The sequence below is a fragment of the Euphorbia lathyris genome, chromosome 1 (genome assembly GCF_963576675.1).
Source record: "Euphorbia lathyris chromosome 1, ddEupLath1.1, whole genome shotgun sequence".
In the NCBI taxonomy this organism is placed as follows: domain Eukaryota; kingdom Viridiplantae; phylum Streptophyta; class Magnoliopsida; order Malpighiales; family Euphorbiaceae; genus Euphorbia; species Euphorbia lathyris.
Genome location: NC_088910.1, coordinates 126,490,050 through 126,509,093, shown reverse-complemented (window position 1 = coordinate 126,509,093; position 19,044 = coordinate 126,490,050). Strand labels below are relative to the sequence as shown.

Below are 19,044 nucleotides of genomic sequence, written 5' to 3'. Positions count from 1 at the left end.
TGTTTAAAGTAGTATATTGGTCCGCTGAACTAGTTTACAATAATTAATTTGTTCTCTAAATTAGTTTTAAGTGATATATATTTCAATTTATTTAAACCTATAAAAAAGTTCAAAACTTACAAAATCAAGGCCTAATCCGTGATTTTAAATCATTAAAACAAATTAACTTTCTATTTTTTATACATTTATGATGTTTTATAGATTTAGAGACTTAATCATAACACTTTAAGCATATTTAGGAGACTAATGAGATACTATATAAGTTCATTGGGGGTAATCAAACTTTTTTTGACAAAATTCAAGGGCCAACTGATGTATTAAGCTTTTTATTAGTATATAAATCATAAGATTTGTTTTGCAAATTATGGAATATTATAGGGTTAAATGCATGAATATCATAATTAAGTACAAAATTACAACTAAATCATATCACCAAACTTAAGTCTTAATATGTCATTATTTTTTATATATTATGACTTTATACTATAATTTAAAAATTCTAGACTTCAATTTATAAATCATAAACCCTAAAAAATATATTCTAGACTTCTAATTTATAAATTCCAACCTTAAAGTATATTAAAAGGACTGATTTTATTAGTTTGATATAATCCAAAATTATGATTTGATATAGTTGTAAATAGTTTTTCAAAGATGAATTTTTGTGTAATTTTCCCAATATTATATGATATTTTTTTCTTTTGCTTGACCCATTCTGATCCTGGTTCTTGATTGTGAGACGAAACTTGAGCCCAAAGTGGTGACGAACTTAGAGCATTTTGGACTTGGACCTAATCTAGCCCAAACTTATATTTTAATTTTTAGAACTCTTTTATACTATACATTCCTTCCTAATATAATAAGAAATGTATATCCTATTTCAATTAGGATTCTTTGGATAAGTTATAAATTTAGTCATATGATTATTAAAAGATAATGACTGAATCGAGAGGAAAATGCTTTCATGATAGATGGAATCCCTTCTACGCTTGAGTTAAGGCAGAATATTAAATAAGGTGGGTCGGTGACCAATGATCCCACTTTGATATTTAAGTCATCAACATTTAGAAAGATGAGCAACATGCAATTAAGTATGAATTATAATAGGTGTGTGTATGTATTTTGACTCTAATATCACGTTATATTTATAGGATGTTAGGGAAATTTCAAAAATCATCTGAACGTGTACTCTTCAGTCCCTTTTTAAGACAGATGCCGACTTTTGGATGTTGGATGTAATTTAGGCAGTTTGTAGTAGATCTGGGCATGGACCGGCGAGCCCGCTCGGGCCCATTTAGTCGGGCTTGGACACATAAGCCAGTATAAGCCAGCAAAAAACTGGACGAGCTCGGACTTTACGAATTTTACATCAATCCGGCCTGACCCAATATACTATATATAATATATATTTATATAAATAAATATAAATATAAATAAATATAAAAAATATATATTTTATATAAATTTATAAATTATAACTTTTGTGATATTTATATAAATTATAATACATATATATAGTTATATAAATTATAATATATAAATATAAATGGGCTTGGACAGGCGGGCTTGGGATTCATATCTTAGGGTCGAGCCGAGCCTGAGCCCGATTAAATTTCTTACAGGCTGCTTGGGCTCATCAGGCTTTATTAAAAGCCCGACAGATCCGAGCCGAGCCTGGCCCAGCTCGGTTCATGTCCAAGTCTAGTTTGTAGTGAGCCTAAATTGTAATCGTTAAATTTTTGGCATGTATTGGGGACCCTTATTTTAGTGTTGGTTTAGAATAACTCTCATCCCGATGCTTTCCAAATGATGACACATGTACATGTCCTTTTATTCATGTGATCCCCTCTTCAGCATATGAAGCTCTGTAGGGCTTCATCCGTTTGTGGTCTAGGGTGTTTTGGAAGTTTTGAGCAAGATTCGGCATTTTGGCTAAAGTATAAACCATGATATTTTCTCTTCTTGGTAGGTGAGATGTCCAAATGCAATCCGTAAAATATGATGTCACTTCAATGGAGCGTGCAACTCTTCTTGTAGACGTCCTTTTCATTATTTCACATCCTCCCAAGAAACACTGTCTAGGGTCGTCCTACCTAAGAAAAAGGAAAAAAAATCACCGAGTTCCAAAAAGTGTCGTATGCTGAAGAGGGGATGAGAGTTATTCACCGTCTGGATGTCAAATTCTATAAAAGGAGGTGTAGAGCGACTTATTTCCTTTTCCTTGATCTTTTCACCTTTTTCCTCAATTCTCCATTTTTCTTCCAAGCTTTAGAGGTACGTCAGTTGTTATTTTTCCCTTTGTTTTCTTTTGTTATATGGAAGTTTTTATAAGAAAAAGTTATCGCTTCCCTAAGGTACTAGTCATCGTTGATCAAACTTCATCCAATGACTTCGAGATTATGGCTCCCAAAAAGTGCGTCTAGGAAAACTAAAGTAAAATGGTGGCTCTTGAGAAGAAGCAAAATCCCGAGGCTTGGGAGTAGGATTGTCTTTAACTGCACGCCAACTAGTGGATGTAACTCAAGCTTACCTTGAACTTTAGAAGATGAAGATACATTTTCCTAACCCTGGCCAGCGCATCGATGATTTGGTGATTCGCCAAGGTATACACACAGTACGATAATCAAATTTGTGTGTTGGAATAGGGCGAAGAAAGGGGAAAATTCCACAAACAAAGATTCGAAGACGTTTGTAATCTAGTTTTTTTAATGCTTTTTCAAACGGATAAAGTGAGCCTAGAACACTGAAAGTGGAGAACAACGTAGATAAAAAATTTCACAGGAATGGAAGCATGGAAATGGAAAGAAGAGTGAGTATTGTGTCAATAATGTGTGGAAGTTTTCGTTTAGCAATCCCATTTTGTTCATGTGTGGGTGGACATGCAAGTTTGTGTAAAGTACTATATTGACCGAGAGAAACTTAAGCTTTTGAAATTCACCAACATAGTCAAGAATTTCACTTAAAACGAGTATATTCATCCACAAACACAACAAAATATTGATGCCCTAAATGAAATCAAATAGGGGCAGATTCTCAAACATCTGAATGGATCGATAGTTTCAAACATCCGAAAAGACAAACGGACTTTAAATTAAATATCGAAAATTTATTTCACAGTTTGGGAGTGACAATGTCCAAGCCTAGCATGCCATTGTTCGAACATAACCTTTTCTCCAATCAAAGCTTATACCCACCGTCCGCGTCGGCCCCCTCGAGCTTGTTCGCATTTATCTGCCTGGTGACCAGCATCACCACAGTTGTTACAAACTCCACTCTTTGGGGGTTTCTGTGAAATCTTGAGCATAATTTCCTGATCAATCAGATACGTATACAGTGCATAATAGTCGACCGGAGGTCCATCGCGAAAATTGAGAGACATTATGGCATTCTGATATTCGGAACCAATGTTCTTGAACACAACAGCAATTAGATGTATATCAGAAATCGGACTACCAGCTGCAGCAAGTTCATTAAGAATGATTTTCACCTTCAAAAGATACTCAGCAACAGATAAATCATTCCGTTTAAGTTCATAAAGCTCAAGCATAAGTTGAACTTGTCTATTTTTCGAAACCGAACCATAGGTACGTTCTAGGGCAAGCCAAATCGATCTAGGGTTATCCAGATCAGTAATAACATAAAAGACTTCTTCAGTTAAAGAAGACAGTAACCAAACCATAACAACATGTTCATTATGTTCCCATGTTTCAAAGTTCGGATTAAGAACAAAATCACCTGGATTATTCGGATCAGCATTAGAGGAGAATCGCGGTACATATTTCGGTGGAGGTTCAATTTCTCCGGTGACATGTTCTTTATAAGAACCCAGAGCCTGGAGGACTGCGACAATGTTGGTCCTCCAGGCGCGGTAATTGTGAGGGGTTAGTTTGATGTTGATAGTCGGGGTAGTTAGGGGAAGGGGTGCGATGAAGGATGAAGAAATTGAGTCGGTGAAGTATAACTGATGTGTGGCTGTGACTGGTGCGGGGACATAGGTGTTGGTTTGAGGGGTGAAAAGGTACGATAGAGGGGACTCAGCCTCAAGGTGAGCGGCAGGAGGAGCGCCGGAGAGGGTGGCGGCAGACATGGCTGCTGTGGGAGAGGGGGCACCAGAGTTAGCGGTTTCTGATGCCATGATAAGATTTTATTCGATGCATTTAGGGTTTACAGATGTGCCATATATATGGAAGAGAGAGGGAGAGTTTAAGGAGGACTATACCAGGAAGGAACGTGATTCCTAGGAAAAGATAGATATAGAGAAGAGATAAATAACTGATTGTCGTAATTATCTTAATTATTATTAATACTGAATAATTATATATACATTGTGTATTATATTTTCATTCTCATTATATATTATGCATCTCTTTTTTTCTTTAATCGGGAAAAATTTTGATCAATCTCCTTTTGGTTGATTTCTCATATACGATGTGGCTTTTACCTTCAAAAAAATTTATCTAAGGGTATATTTTACAATAAACTCTCTAAATTTATAGGCACTTTGAAATACCATCCGTAAAGGCCAGGTTGCAAATTTTTATAAAAAGAAAAGCCACATTGTATATGGAAAGTTAATCGAAAGGCGAGTGGTCCTCGCGGATCAACATCTTTTCTGATTGAGAAAAATAAGGGATGGTTATGTCATTTTCAGGGAGTTGGAGTGGTTAATGGATTGTCCCTTAAGTTTGGTAGGAGTTGGCTGACCCAGACTTTGGAAATGTCGATTCGCCACATGGGATTTTGGTCTGGCTCAGACCTGGCCTTGAGATTTGTTAAAACTAATCATGCTTTTGATTTTGAAAAGCGGAGTCAGACGAGCATTTTGGAGAAACGAGATTGGCGATGAACAACTAATAAGCAAATGTTTTAACAAACTGTGGACATGTCCAACCAAATAAGAGGCATTCTACTGGTGAGTTGAATCATTATTACATTACTGATTACATTAAATTGCATTACAGGGTATCAAACAGGCTCTATTGTTGAGAATTGAGATGGGAATTGAATTTCACCTGAGTTTCAACAACTTTGAGCTTTGTGATAAATAAAACTTCGCAGAAATTGGTATGCGTAGTCTAAAGCAATGCATAAGAAATTCGCAAAATTTAAAGCCAGTTTTAACAAATAACAGTCATTTTATCAGGTTGCTTCATTTTTTTAATAGCATTTGTGACCACCTCTTCGTTAGCCAATCCATCAGGAACTGTAACCACAACATTCTGAACCAACATCTGTTCAATTGTAGAAATGCTTGCTTGATGAACTTCAAACTCCACATCTCTAAGTGCATCCATCAATCTTGCCGCTGGATTATTCAAATCCGGCGACATTAACCGAATCAAAGCTACTCTCCCCACAACTTTCACTTCTAATTGAATTTCTTTATGACTCAACGAATTCATAGATTGATTCTTGAATTTCTTGGATTCTGAAGCTCCTAATTTGGCCTCCAAATCATCAACTTTAGCCTTGAGTTGATTGACGTAAGTTACAGCATCAGCAAGTAGAGATTCTTTATCCATCTTTGACACGTTCGGAACTACTGATCGAAGTGCCTAGAATTGACGATTAAGTCTCTCCCTTCGCAGCCTTTCCTCTTCAACATGTTTCAGAGGCAACTTACCTTTGCTGTTAGTCTTTCTTCCTCTTTTCTTGAAACAGTCGGAGTTTCCGACGGATACATTTCCGTCGGAATCTGATTCTGAAATTGTATGATCTTTGCCTTTTTTTTTGCCTTCAGGAGTCTCTTCCATTAAAGAACCTGAAAACATACTAATGTCCAAGAATGAAGAATTTCAAATTTGAAGCTGATCCGAGCTGTCATGATTCGTCGTATTCTCTGACGGAATTCCGATTTCGTCGTGGAAAAGCGACTTGCAAAGCTCAACCAGGCTCCAATCTTTTAATAATTGGATTAGAGGAGCCTATTTCGACGACTCCATTAGAGGTTGGAATGCAGACCATTGTTTGAATCCCATGCGAACGAGCCTCATTAACTCGCTCGCATTGATAAAATTGCAGCTCCTGATTTCCGGCCAACCAAATGAAAGCCCCAGACACGAATGCATTTCCGACGATTCCATCTCCGACGCTAAATGATCGAGTTAATGATACTGTATAGAACCATTCGTAATCAATTACGTCGACATTGCTCAATCTTTGCAACTCCATTCCGTCGCCAAAAACAGATACGGTCTCGTTATTCTTTGGTGTTTCGAGATTGAAACCTACTTTGGATAGGTTCGGCTGATTTTTGGCTGCGAATCCTTTAGTGCCGCGGAAATCCCCGTCGCCAAACCATAAAACTTCATGTTTGGTCTCCCCAACCACCATAGTTATGCATTTTTTGAACCATTAATGATATTAACAATTTAGCTTTTACATACTGAACTTTATAATTTCAGTCCTAACGTTTATCAGATGACACATCATATTAATGTATTGTTAACCTAAAGTCTCAATCCTCAAAGTCACACACAAATTAAGAGTAGAGAAACATGTCGTTGTCTATATATACTAGACATTCATCAGATGTTTAGATTTACATTAGTGCAGCCTTTAATTGCACAATTTAATAAACATTGGAATTGAAATTATACATATTTTTGTAAGTCGTACTAAATTGTTATTTTAGTATTTTATTATCCCTATCATTTTTAAGTTTGTGTTACAGTTACTTTTTAGCCAAAAAGCATCTTGAGACGGTGAACTTTCGTTTTCTTATTCATTAAGTCCTTGTTAAAAATATAACTCTAGTTTATTACCTCATTTGAACCAAACAGCCATAAAGGGAATATCATTCTCTTTGTGGAACTTAAACAAATAGATAAGAGAATTCAGGGTCATTCAACTCCTTTCTTTTTGTTTCCCTTTCTTGATTCCATTATGTTACCCCTGTGTGAATCAAACGCCCTCTAAGTGCATAGTATTTTCTTAAAGCGTCGGTGTATCCAGCCGATAACTAAACCAACTGCTGTGTCTGATTATTTACTTTTGTAAAACTTCATGTTTGGCCTCCCAACAACCAAATTATGCATTTTTGGAACCATTAATGATATTTATAAAATTAAATTTTGTTAGTTCTGTTGGTTTCCAGTGCATATCCACTAACTTTAAACAATTTTTGCGGGTTTACAGCTTTCTGAAAATTAAGGTAATTGAAATTTGTATGGAAGTTTTCAACTAAAATAATACTATATTCGTTTCATATTACATATCTTTTTAGAGACTATTTTATATTTCATAATACTACCTCCTGCTATAAAATCGTGGGTTTATAAAAATTAGGGTTAAGATGCAAAAATACCCCTAACGTTTTGGGTCAGGAGCAATTTTACCCCTGACGTCTAAAATGGTGCAATTTTGCCCTTAACGTTGGAAGTCAAGAGCAATTTTACCCCTAACTTTAATAAATTGGGTCAATTTCAGATACTAATAGAAAACACAAATATTTTTGTTCCTTATTCAATACCAATTGCATAACAATTCGTTCTGAAAAAAAGATTTGATGTTTTTTATAATTTAATAATAGAATTTGAGATTAATATATATAAATATGGTGAATTTTTGAATTTATTTTATCTAATTCGTACAAAAAGACAGTATATTTTTTTATTTTTTTCACATCCCAACCTATGTTTATGATTTGTTACTGATAAAATGACACACGTATGAAATGTAAATGACAAGATTCATGACAGAGAAGACAATTTGATGAATTATTTCTCAAATTGACCCAATTTATTAACGTTAGGGGTAAAATTGCTCTTGGCTTCCAATGTTAGGGGTAAAATTGCACCATTTTAGACGTTAGGGGTAAAATTGCTCCTGGCCCAAAACGTTAGGGGTATTTTTGCACCTTAACCCTAAAAATTAATTAGCATAATGTATTTATTATAGAATAAATAAATAGTGGAATCAATAAATAAGGGACAATAACGTCTTTTCTCTAATATCCTTAATTTCTATGCAACACTCTAAAACGACATGTAATATGAAACAGAATGACTAATAAATAATTGAAAGACATTATCACTAGTAGTAGTGGGTGGAAGAGCATCTCCTGTTGGAATGTTTCGGTATTTTAGAGAGAGAGCCGAAATATTGAGAGAGAGATGGAGATGATTGATTGAATGATTCCCTTGATTAGGGTTTGTATTAATCAGAAGTATTTATATGACAGATACAAAGTATATTCTAATTAGGTTTGTCTGACCTAATTAGACGTATAGTTATAATACAACTCTCATATCTAATCCTAGAGATAATAGGAATATTATCTCTGCACCTAAATAGAGTTGTATAACGAATACAACTCTATTTAGTTTGTGCATAATTATCAGTAGAGATAATCTAAATATTATCTCTAACACCCCCCCTTCAAGCCGATGTCGTGGAAAGACCAACAGCCGAGAGCGTAACAAGGTGAAGCGAAGAAGACTGGGTAGTGGCTTGGTTAATATGTCAGCTACTTGATAGTCAGTGGGAATGAATCTGACATTGAGGAACCCATTTGTGACTTGTTCACGAACAAAGTGGTAATCAAGCTCAATGTGTTTCGCGCGAGCATGAAACACATGATTTGAGGTGAGATAGATTGCACCCACATTGTCACACCATAATTGAACAGGAAGCGGCATGTGGAATCCCAAGTCTCGTAGTAGCGATTTAAGCCAAAGTAATTCCCCTGTTGCATTTGCTATGACTTTGTATTCACTTTCAGTAGATGATCTTGCTATCGTGGGTTGCTTTCGTGTTTTCCATGAAATGATGCTCCTTCCAAGATAGACACAGTAAGCTCCAGTAGATCGCCTGTCATCAAGGCATCCTCCCCAATCACTGTCTGAATAGCAATGGATATGCTCAATGGGTTTTGCGGACAGAAGAATGCCACTTTCTAAAGTTCCTTGAATGTAGCGCAGAACCCGTTTGACACTCTTCTAATGTTCATCAATCGGACAGTGAAGAAACTGACATAGCTTGTACACTGAGAAAGCAATGTCTGGTCGAGTGAGTAAAAGGTATTGTAGAGCTCCAACAATACTGCGGTACTCATCACCAGAGGCCAGAGAAGTTCCAAGACTTTTTGAGAGTGTGGGTGTTGTAGCCATAGGTGTTAAAGTGGGTTTCTCATCAGCCATGTTGACCCTGTCAAGTATGTCTGTTGCATACTTTGCTTGGCACAGGTGAATACCCTCTGTAGAGTATTGAATTTCAATGCCTAGGAAGAATTCAGCTCTTCCTAAATTTCTAATTGGAAATTCAGCTTCAATGGATGAGATTATACTAACAATGTGGGCCGGGGAATTCCTTGTGATTAGAATATCATCCACATAGCAAATTATGAAAGATTGAAGCTTTCCATTTTTGTAGACAAAGAGAGAATTGTCTGCTAAGGACATGTGAAAGCCAAGCGAAACTAGAAAGTTTCATAAGCGAGTAAACCACTCTCATGGAGCTTGTTTTAGGTCATAGAGACTCTTTTGAAGAAGGCACACATGATCGGCTTTGTCAGGATCTCGAAAACCTTGTGGTTGCTCCATGTAAATAGTTTCTAGTTTCCATGAAGAAACGCATTTGAAACATCAAGTTGATTGATGAACCACCTGTTTGCTACAGCAATGGCTAACACTGCGCGTATGGTTGTGGCTTTAACGACCGGACTGAATGTCTCCTTGTAGTCAATCCTGGATTTTTGGGTGAATCCCCGTGCTACCAAGCGAGCCTTGTGTCTATCAATAGATCCATTGGATTTCCTTTTCGTGCAAAACAGCCAGCGTGAGGTGATAATGTGTCTTCCCAGAGGACGCGGTACAAGTTTCCAAGTTCCATTATCTAGGAGGGCTTTAATCTCATCTGACATGGCGTGTCGCCATTCTGGAAGCTTATTTGCTATGTTGAAGCAGGTCAGATCTATGGTGCTGTGTTCATGTGATGCTAGGAGTGCTTCAAATCTCCCTCTTGAATGCAAGGTCGAGTGACGAAGTTGCATGTTGTGCTGTCGCGCAGAATCATGCGCAAGGCTTCGAGTAGGAGCTGTAGTCAACCTCGCAGGACACGGGGCAGATACTGCTGTGTCAGGAACAGCCGTTGTGCGGGCGTGATTCAGCATGGTGTCGGACAAGGGGCCATTGGAGGGCGCCAATTCCGCATTCGGCAGTCGTATGCAACGTGCGGCAGCAGGCATGACGCTCGCTCCGCTTTCGACAGCAGGTACGGAGTTGGTGTCCATATCCCTTGCGTCCATAGTGCGCACGCGGAGAGGATCCGTAGGCCGCTGAGTAGGATTTTGCACAACCGCAGTGCACTCTGCATGAATGCTGGCACTTCCTACCGATGCTGGTGCTTGTGCAGCCGTGGTGTCGTGGGCTGAAGCATGTGCTTGATCCGTGGATACCGCAAGAGGTATCGTAGCAGCGTCCATAGGAGGCGTTGCGTGAATGGCGGCTGATGCAGGGATGTCCAGTGCTACCGCAATGGGGACAGCAACACCACTAGTCGGTTCAGCGGGGATTGCGGGTTGCACATTTGTCACGATGGGAGGTGTAGAATAAGAGAAGACATAATTTTGAGGATTACTTGGATACGGTCCGAGTAACGACGGTAGATCATGAACCGTTGCTTCCAACCCTGTATTAGAGGAGAGAGGTGTCATCGTTCGATGCGATGCTGGAAAGATTGTTTCGTCATATTTCACAAATTTGGAGACATAAATCCTACCGGTGGAGAAATCTAGGCATAAATCCCTAGAATGATTTGAGGAAGGTCCTAGATAGACACATAGTTTTGATCGAAAATCAAATTTATTCCTATTGTAAGGACGAAGTAGCAGGAAAATACCACTTCCAAATATTCGAAGGAGCCTATAATCAGGTATCTTTCTATGAAACAAGAAGAAAGGAGACCGATTACGAAGAGTTTTGGTAGGGAGAATATTTATCATACGAATACTATGAATCATGGCATAATTCCAAAAATGTAAAGTTAAGGATGCATTGGCAAGAATTGTGAGACATGTGTCTATCACATGCCGAATTTTTCGTTCAACTATGCCATTCTGAGCATGGGTGTGAGGACATGCAATTTTGTGAACAATGCCATTAGCTTGCAAGAACGGTTGCAACTTTTGAAATTCGCCCCCAAGATCGGAATAGAAATTTTTAACTTGAGCATTGTATTGATTTCTAATCATGGCAAAAAAGTTTTGAAATGTTAAAGCAACTTCACTTTTATTTTTCAAACAAAATAACCAACTGGAGCGAGTAAATTCATCAATGATAATTAGAAAATAGCGGTGTCCATTAAATGAAAGAATAGGGGCCGGACCCCAAACATCCAAATGCAAACTTTCAAATTTAAAAGTACTAGAACGAACAGTAGACGGTAAAGAAGTTTGAGCTAATTTCCCTAAAGGACAAAAGGAGCAACCACTAACTGGTACTGATGATGATAAATTGTTGTCTTTCAAAATTCTGCTAACTGTCTGATTCTGACAATGGCCTAGACGCGCATGCCACCTTTCGAACGACACCTTCTCTCCAACTAGCGCCTCTTTCAAGTTGGGTAGAAGCACATAAAGTCCATATTTACTCGGGCCGCGTAACAGGATTTCCCCAGAAATTTGATCCTTCACAAGAAAGTGGTTAGGCCAAAATTCAAAGAAACAGTTATTATCACTTGTGAATTTTTGAACCGAGAGTAAAGATTTAGTGAGTTTAGGGACTAGTAAAATATCAGAAACTTTGAAATTTTTGATATAAGTTTGACCGAGATGAGAGATATGCAAACCTTGTCCATTGCTGAAGTGAACTGTGTCATTGCTAGAGTAAGGTTGCATGTGTTGCAACTGGCTTGGTTGGGCCATCATGTGATTGGTGGCTCCTATGTCTGGGTACCATGGCTGAGGTGGACCACTTAAAGGATCCGATGGAGTATGCCACGCGATATGTGCCTGCGCACCATGACGTTCTTGATGTGTTGCAAACCCTTTGGGTCTTTTGCATTTATCCGCCCAATGATCCAAATCTCCACAGTTAAAGCACTTGCCTCCTCTCCGTTCTTTTTGTTTTTGGTTTTGTTGTTGCGTTTGGAGAGACGGTCGAGACATGTGATTCATGCGAACTTGGGTTAGGCATGGGAAGCATGAATGTCGACTTTTTGGTGGACTGAACCATTCCTTCTACACTTTTCAGTTTGCTTAACAGCTCATAGTAATCAATATGAATGCCTCTTTGAGTTACAAGATTTTGAATGCTTGATTTGAACACTTTATTGACATTCTTATAGAGAAGGGTAGGCAGGAGATGCATGGGATATGGATTTCCAGAAGCAGCCAAATCATCCAGAATGGATTTAAGCTTTTGCATATATTCACTGATGGACAAATCATTCTGTTCAAGCTCATGTAATTCAATGCTAAGTTGAAATTGTTTACTATCAGTAATGATATCGTATGATGTCTCTAAAGCTACCCATATGTCATGTGAGTAGTGAAAGCAAGTGATAATAGAGTATACCTCTTCTGTAATTGAATGCAACAACAGTGACATAACAACATTTTCTAGATCATCCCATGCAGTGTACTCAGGATTGAGAAACATATTATCATTATTTAGCATGAAGCCACCTCGAGATAGAAATTTAGGTGGTGGTGGGGTATTACTTGTAATGTGATCAAAATAGTGATGAAACTTGAGGGTGGAGACAATAGCCATTCTCCACGCCTTATAGTTATGTGGGGTGAGCTTGATATGTGTTTGCGTGGGTGCCGGAGGAGCACGGGATTGGGTAACAGAATTTGCATTAGAGTTTGAGTGTGTGGAATAGTTTGGAGGAGCAGCCTGGTTGTGGTAAAAGTTAGGAATATGATTATGATTAGGGTTTCCCATAAAGGGTTCAGAAGAAGGATTTGTGAACATGTAGGGCAATTAGGAGCTATGGTAAGAAGGTGGGGGTCCAAAACTAGGTCTGATTGGAGGTTGATAAAAATTACCCGGAGGAGGGAACAACGGTGGATGTTGTCTCGGTGGAGACCCTTGTTGTTGCTGATTTTGTCGAACCCGAGGGAACACACCATCATCATGCTTGTCAAATAAATAAGTTGACGTCACAGATGAAGGGGCTGCTGTTGTAAACGACGACTCAAATCACCAGCCGGAGGACGGTTGCAAGGATGCGGCTGATTCCGTGTTCACCGTGAACTCAGACGCGAAGCTCCCATGCGGAACAGGAGACATCACAACAGTAGCCGAAGGAGGCGGCGTGAGGAAGCTCGAACTCGCGGCGGCGGAGCTGAGGAAAAACGAGGCATTTCCCACGGCATACGGAGTTCTTATGGTGGTTGGGGAGGTTGCGTCGGCCTGAAAGACGGAGGCCGAAGGCTGTTCGATCGAAGCAACAGCCGCCCCATGAAGGGAATTCGGCGGAACTGATGCGGAAGCAGAGGCAGGCAGATTAGAACCGTGTACTGCTCGTGATACCATGTTGGAATGTTTCAGTATTTTAGACAGAGAGAGAGAGCCGAAATATTGAGAGAGAGATGGAGATGATTGATTGAATGATTCCCTTGATTAGGGTTTGTATTAATCAGAAGTATTTATATGACAGATACAAAGTGTATTCTAATTAGGTTTGTCTGACCTAATTAGACGTATAGTTATAATACAACTCTCATATCTAATCCTAGAGATAATAGGAATATTATCTCTGCACCTAAATAAAGTTGTATAACGAATACAACTCTGTTTAGTTTGTGCATAATTATCAGTAGAGATAATGTAAATATTATCTCTAACATCTCCAACCGCAAATAAATTTAAAAATTGACCAAATTTAAAACATTAATTAAAAATATAATATTTTATTTTTTTCTCTTATCCGCATCATTTTAACAACTTTTTTAAATAATATATTCCAATACCAAACAATTCTAAAAGTTGCCGCTATAATCCCACAAATCATTATTTCATATATAATTTATTTTAATTATAAATATTATCATAACATTCCATCAATAATAGGCAACTAAATAATTTTTTATATTAAAAAAAGATAAAATAAGGGTGTAAAGGGGTGCCAAAAATTGGCAACATTGTCATATAATAATTTAAGTAACTCTTGTTACTCCAATGCAAGACACTCTTTCAAGCACTATCTTTCAAGCAACTCTTGTCGAGTTCGACGCGGAGCGTGGCGACCATCCGCCCCCTTTCCACCGTCCGTTATTCTCAAAATTTCATCTAGTCTAGGGTTTTTGAGGTCCCTCGTCATGTTGGTAAAGTCCATTTGTCCATATGGCGAACATAAACTAGAGTTCGAAACGCACACACTTTTGTCTGAGACTGAAATCCACACAATTTCGAATCAACCCTAAAGCGCAAAAAAAAGGGATAAATACAAAAAAAAATGCTTGTGGTTTGACTGATTTGCAAACGCGAACCTGTGTTTTTTTTACAAACAGAGGTATATGTTAAACGCCGTTACCAAAAAACGGATTTTTTGCTTACACCATTAGTTTGGGCTGAAGTGGTACTTTGACTAGGATTTTGACCAGGGGTAAAACGATAAGGATTTTGACCAGACAAACCACACGTACAAAAAAAAAGCATGTGGTTTGCCTGATTTGCAAACGCGAACCTATAAATTTTTTTTACAAACAGAGGTATGTGTTAAACGCTGTTACCAAAAAACGGATTTTTTGCTCTTCCATTGAAGATGGTTCAGAGGAAGGTATCAAATCAGCTTGATCATCTTCTTCTTCTTAAATCCAACAACGTGAAACCAATTTATTTTCAGCACCAAGATGGAAAAAGCAGAGGATCAGACATGAAAAAGGAGATGATAAACCTGATCGACAAGCAGCTCCAATAGAAAGCTGATAAACCTGCAACAATGGTGGAGATCGAAACAAACTTACACAAAACTACTTACTAATCACATAAATGGCAGAAATTGAAATTAAAAAAGAAAGACGAAACTAACCTCTCATGCCTAAAAATTCATCGGCCCGATGGAGCACTGCTTTGCTTAGCCAAACGAGGCTAACAGAGGCGGAAGAAGATGCAGAAGGAGAAAGTGGTGATTGAAAAGCCATTTCGTGTGAAAAATGATCTTGAAAAGCCATTTTTGCGTAGAAGCAATTTTACCAAATCATTTAAAGGAGGAAGTTTAAGGTTGGTGAGTGCTGGTTCGGTGCTTTAATGGAGAATAGGTTTTTATTGTTTACAGAGAAATGAAAAATGAAGGGGAAGAAGAGAGAAAGAGAATAGCTTTTAATTTTCTTTTCTTTATAATTGTTGAGGGCTATTTTATTTTTAATACCATTTTTTGGTAACGGCGTTTAACACATACTTCTGTTTGTAAAATAAAAATCCACAGGTTCGCGTTTGCAAATCAGGAAAACCACATGTTTTTTTTTTGTAGTTGTGGTTTGCCTGGTCAAAATCCTTACCGTTTTACCCCTGGTCAAAATCCTAGTCAAAGTGCCACGTCATCCCAAAGTAACGGTGTAAGCAAAAAATCCGTTTTTTAGTAACGGCGTTTAACACATACCTCTGTTTGTAAAAAAAAAAACCCACAGGTTCGCGTTTGTAAATCAGTCAAACCACAAACATTTTTTTTTTGTACTTATCCCAATACACTACACTATCCGATTGAAGCACTTTTTTTTTTTTTTTTGCCAAAAACAGTCTGAAAACACATCTACATGCCTAATAAGTACATATCTAATGCATATATATTAATCTTATCATGCAAACTACGGTTTTCTTCATATTTGTGAATCAAAACTGATAGAACGAGATTTGTCGCTCTGATATCAATAAAGGGTTATAACATATATATAAACGAAAAAACATGTTGTGTTGATTGCAGCGGAAGAACTAAATCCACAATCTTCGTATTAGCGACCACGAAACAACTATACCACCATATTTAACTTGGAGAAGGTATGATGGATCCATGAACTAAGAGTAGTCGTTAAAAAAAAAGAGAAAAGCGCAGGATGAGGTGCATGCAAGGAGAAGGCGACTACCGAGCCTCTTTCTCTAGATTTCTCCACTAAAATTAGATTATGAATATAGATATCTATTTATTATAGCCATCAGCTCGACCTTAATCTTAATTACTCGTTTAACCTATATCTGACCTATTTTTGTTATCGCAGATTATATTTGACCTATGTCAAATATTTCTAACAATCACCGACAAAGAAAATTTTGAAATAAAACTTATCAATGCAAACCAGTAAATGTAAACAACAGACAATTAAGAGGTCGGTGTACCCCAGTAAATTTTGAAATTTTTCAATTTTTTTTTTTGTTTGTATCAAATTGAAAAAAGAATGTAAACAGACAATTCAGCCTTTCTTCTTTTCATATCCAATTTGCATAAGATACCAAAACAAAAGTTAAATCAAAGAATTTATATAGTTCAGACTAAAAAGTCTAGTTGATCGTTGACTTGGATTGCTTGAGTTGTGTCTAGTGAGAGGATGAAGCTTTATTAGGACCAATTAGCGAGGTTACATAAACATTTGGAGTGGCACCTAATGAAACTGGTGTTTGAGGACTAAAAGGGAAAATGTCTTCTTGGACAGTCCCAAATAAAATCTTAATTATTATCTACGAACAATCATCCTGGATGGGAGGATTGTCCAAGCTTAGATTGCTTCCATTATTTATGGTATATTATTCAAATGGGTGGGGAAGTGGATGGATATGTTGCTCATTGGATTAAATCTAGTTGGTTGAAGTGGAAGAGTGCTACAAGTTTCCTTTGTAATCCTGACATGCCTAATAGATTGAAGGGAAGATTCTACTGTACGACAATTACACCTGCATTGTTATATGGTACGGAATGTTGGGCAGTAAAACATTGTTACATTCATAAGATGACAGTGGTGGAGATGCGTATGTACATGTTGCGATTGATATGTGGTCATACGAGAAAGGATCGAGTGAGTAATGAAATAATTAGGACAAAAGTAGGGGTTACATCTATTGAGAATAAAATGAGAAAAAATCCGATTAAGATGGTTTGACCATTTAAGACGAAGAGCGCTTGATGCACCGGTTAGAAGGATTCAAAATTGGCAAAAGGATGCAATAGTGAAGGATAGGGGAAGGTCTAAGCAAACTTGGTAGAGGGTGATTGAGAGTGATATAAGTTTATTGGGGATTGCGGAAAATATGGTAGGATAGGACGGAGTGGAGGGAGAGAATTTATGTCGCTGATACGACTTGATTTATGGTTTCGTATGATGATTCATGTTAGCCGATCCCAAATCATTTCGGGACTAAGATTTTGTTGTTGTTGTATTAAACGAAAAAAAAAGTAATTTTTTTAAATTTGAGTTACAGTTAATTAAAAACAGAGGGATTGATATAGAAATCTACTCTATGTATAAAAACTAGTTCTATTATCTACTCCATCACCCAAACAATAAAAAGGGTAAAGTTGTATTTTGGGCCTAATGCTTGTCTAACCCCTTAACTTATGCAAATTGGTCATTTTATCCCTCCAACTAATCGAATATTCTATTTACCTTCTTAACTCCATAAAAATAGAATTTCTCATCCCCTTAACCTATCCAAATTGGCCATTTTACCCCTCCCCAACTCATCGAATGTCCTATTTACTCACTTAACTCCATAAAAATGGTATTTATCACCTCTTATGATCCTATTTACTCTCTTAACTTCATAAAAATGGTATTTCTTACCCCTTTATAGTGCGAAATAACAGAACTTATTCAAATGAGTTTGAAAATATATTTTTTTAATATCAACTTTTTTATTTTATTTTAATTTGATAATTATATTGATTCTTCATGTGTTTAGTACAATAATATTCTATTACAATATTTAGATGATCAAAATTGAACTAGCCAAAAAATTGAAAAGAGAATGAATGAATAAAAGATACAAATAACAAGAACATAAATATAAACAAGTTAAAATACATTATATGTAAGGATAAGGTACTAAAATAGACCTATGGTTTTTGGAAAAGTATCAATTTAGGTTCCACGATTAAAATAGCACAAATATAGGTTTAATGTTTAAAAGATGTATCCATTTAGGCATCGATAACGGATTGCAAGGGGTGAGAAATACCACTTTTGTAGAGTTAAGGAGGTAACTAGGACATTCTATGGGTTGGGGGGATAAATGGACAAATTGAGGGATAAGAAATACCACTTTTATGGAGTTTTGGAGTTAAATAGGATATTCGATGAGTTGGAGGGTAAAATAACCCATTTAGACATGTTAAGGGGCTAAAAAAACAATGATAGTTAATTAGAGGGACCACAGAGAAACACCTGCCAAATATCAACCATCATTATATACAATTTACAAATTACATTTATGGGCACACATGCATTGTGGGAATAATATACACGTGTTGATTTCAAATGCATTCACACAATAATTTATTTTGGATGCACATCGAGTAATTCAACGCTTCCAAATAATTTTGTTTTCTACCTTAAATTTTTAATGAGTAACAATTTCTCCATTCGAGGCATCATATATCCTCTCGTAATCAAAGTTTTCCGCGTATCACTAAATGAACATTATTCCTCGATTCAATATCATTTATTTATAAAGATATCAAAAATAAGAGTCCGTTTGTGTATGCTGTTTGAAAAAATTGTTTTTTTAAAAAAAATAATTTCATATATCAAATATAAATAAGGTGTTTCTAGCTAAATATCTAAAATTCGACCTTTTGAATTGAAAAGACAAACATGAGATGAAAAGTAAGTAAATAAATACTCACCAGTCTAAGGTTTTTGTAGAAGTTTCAATTTATGCATCACGTACAAAATAACGCCAATGTAGGTTTAACGTTCTAAAAAAGTACCAATTAAAATTTCAAACTATCAAAATCATCAATCAGGTTCATGAACTAAGAAAAAATCATCAATTGAGTCTCTATCCTAAGCAAAAATAATTAATTGAGTCCATATTAAAAATCATTCGGTTGAACAGTTTTACACCCTATTTCCTAAACCTATTTTGAGCCAACACAGAGATAATTATA

At 36.8% G+C, this 19,044-nt stretch overlaps 1 pseudogene; it reads right to left on the bottom strand.

Annotated features, from left to right (window-relative positions):
- Nucleotides 1–5,117: 5,117 nt before the first annotated feature.
- Nucleotides 5,118–6,333, bottom strand: LOC136219388 (transcription factor MYC2-like; annotated as a pseudogene).
- Nucleotides 6,334–19,044: the final 12,711 nt, after the last annotated feature.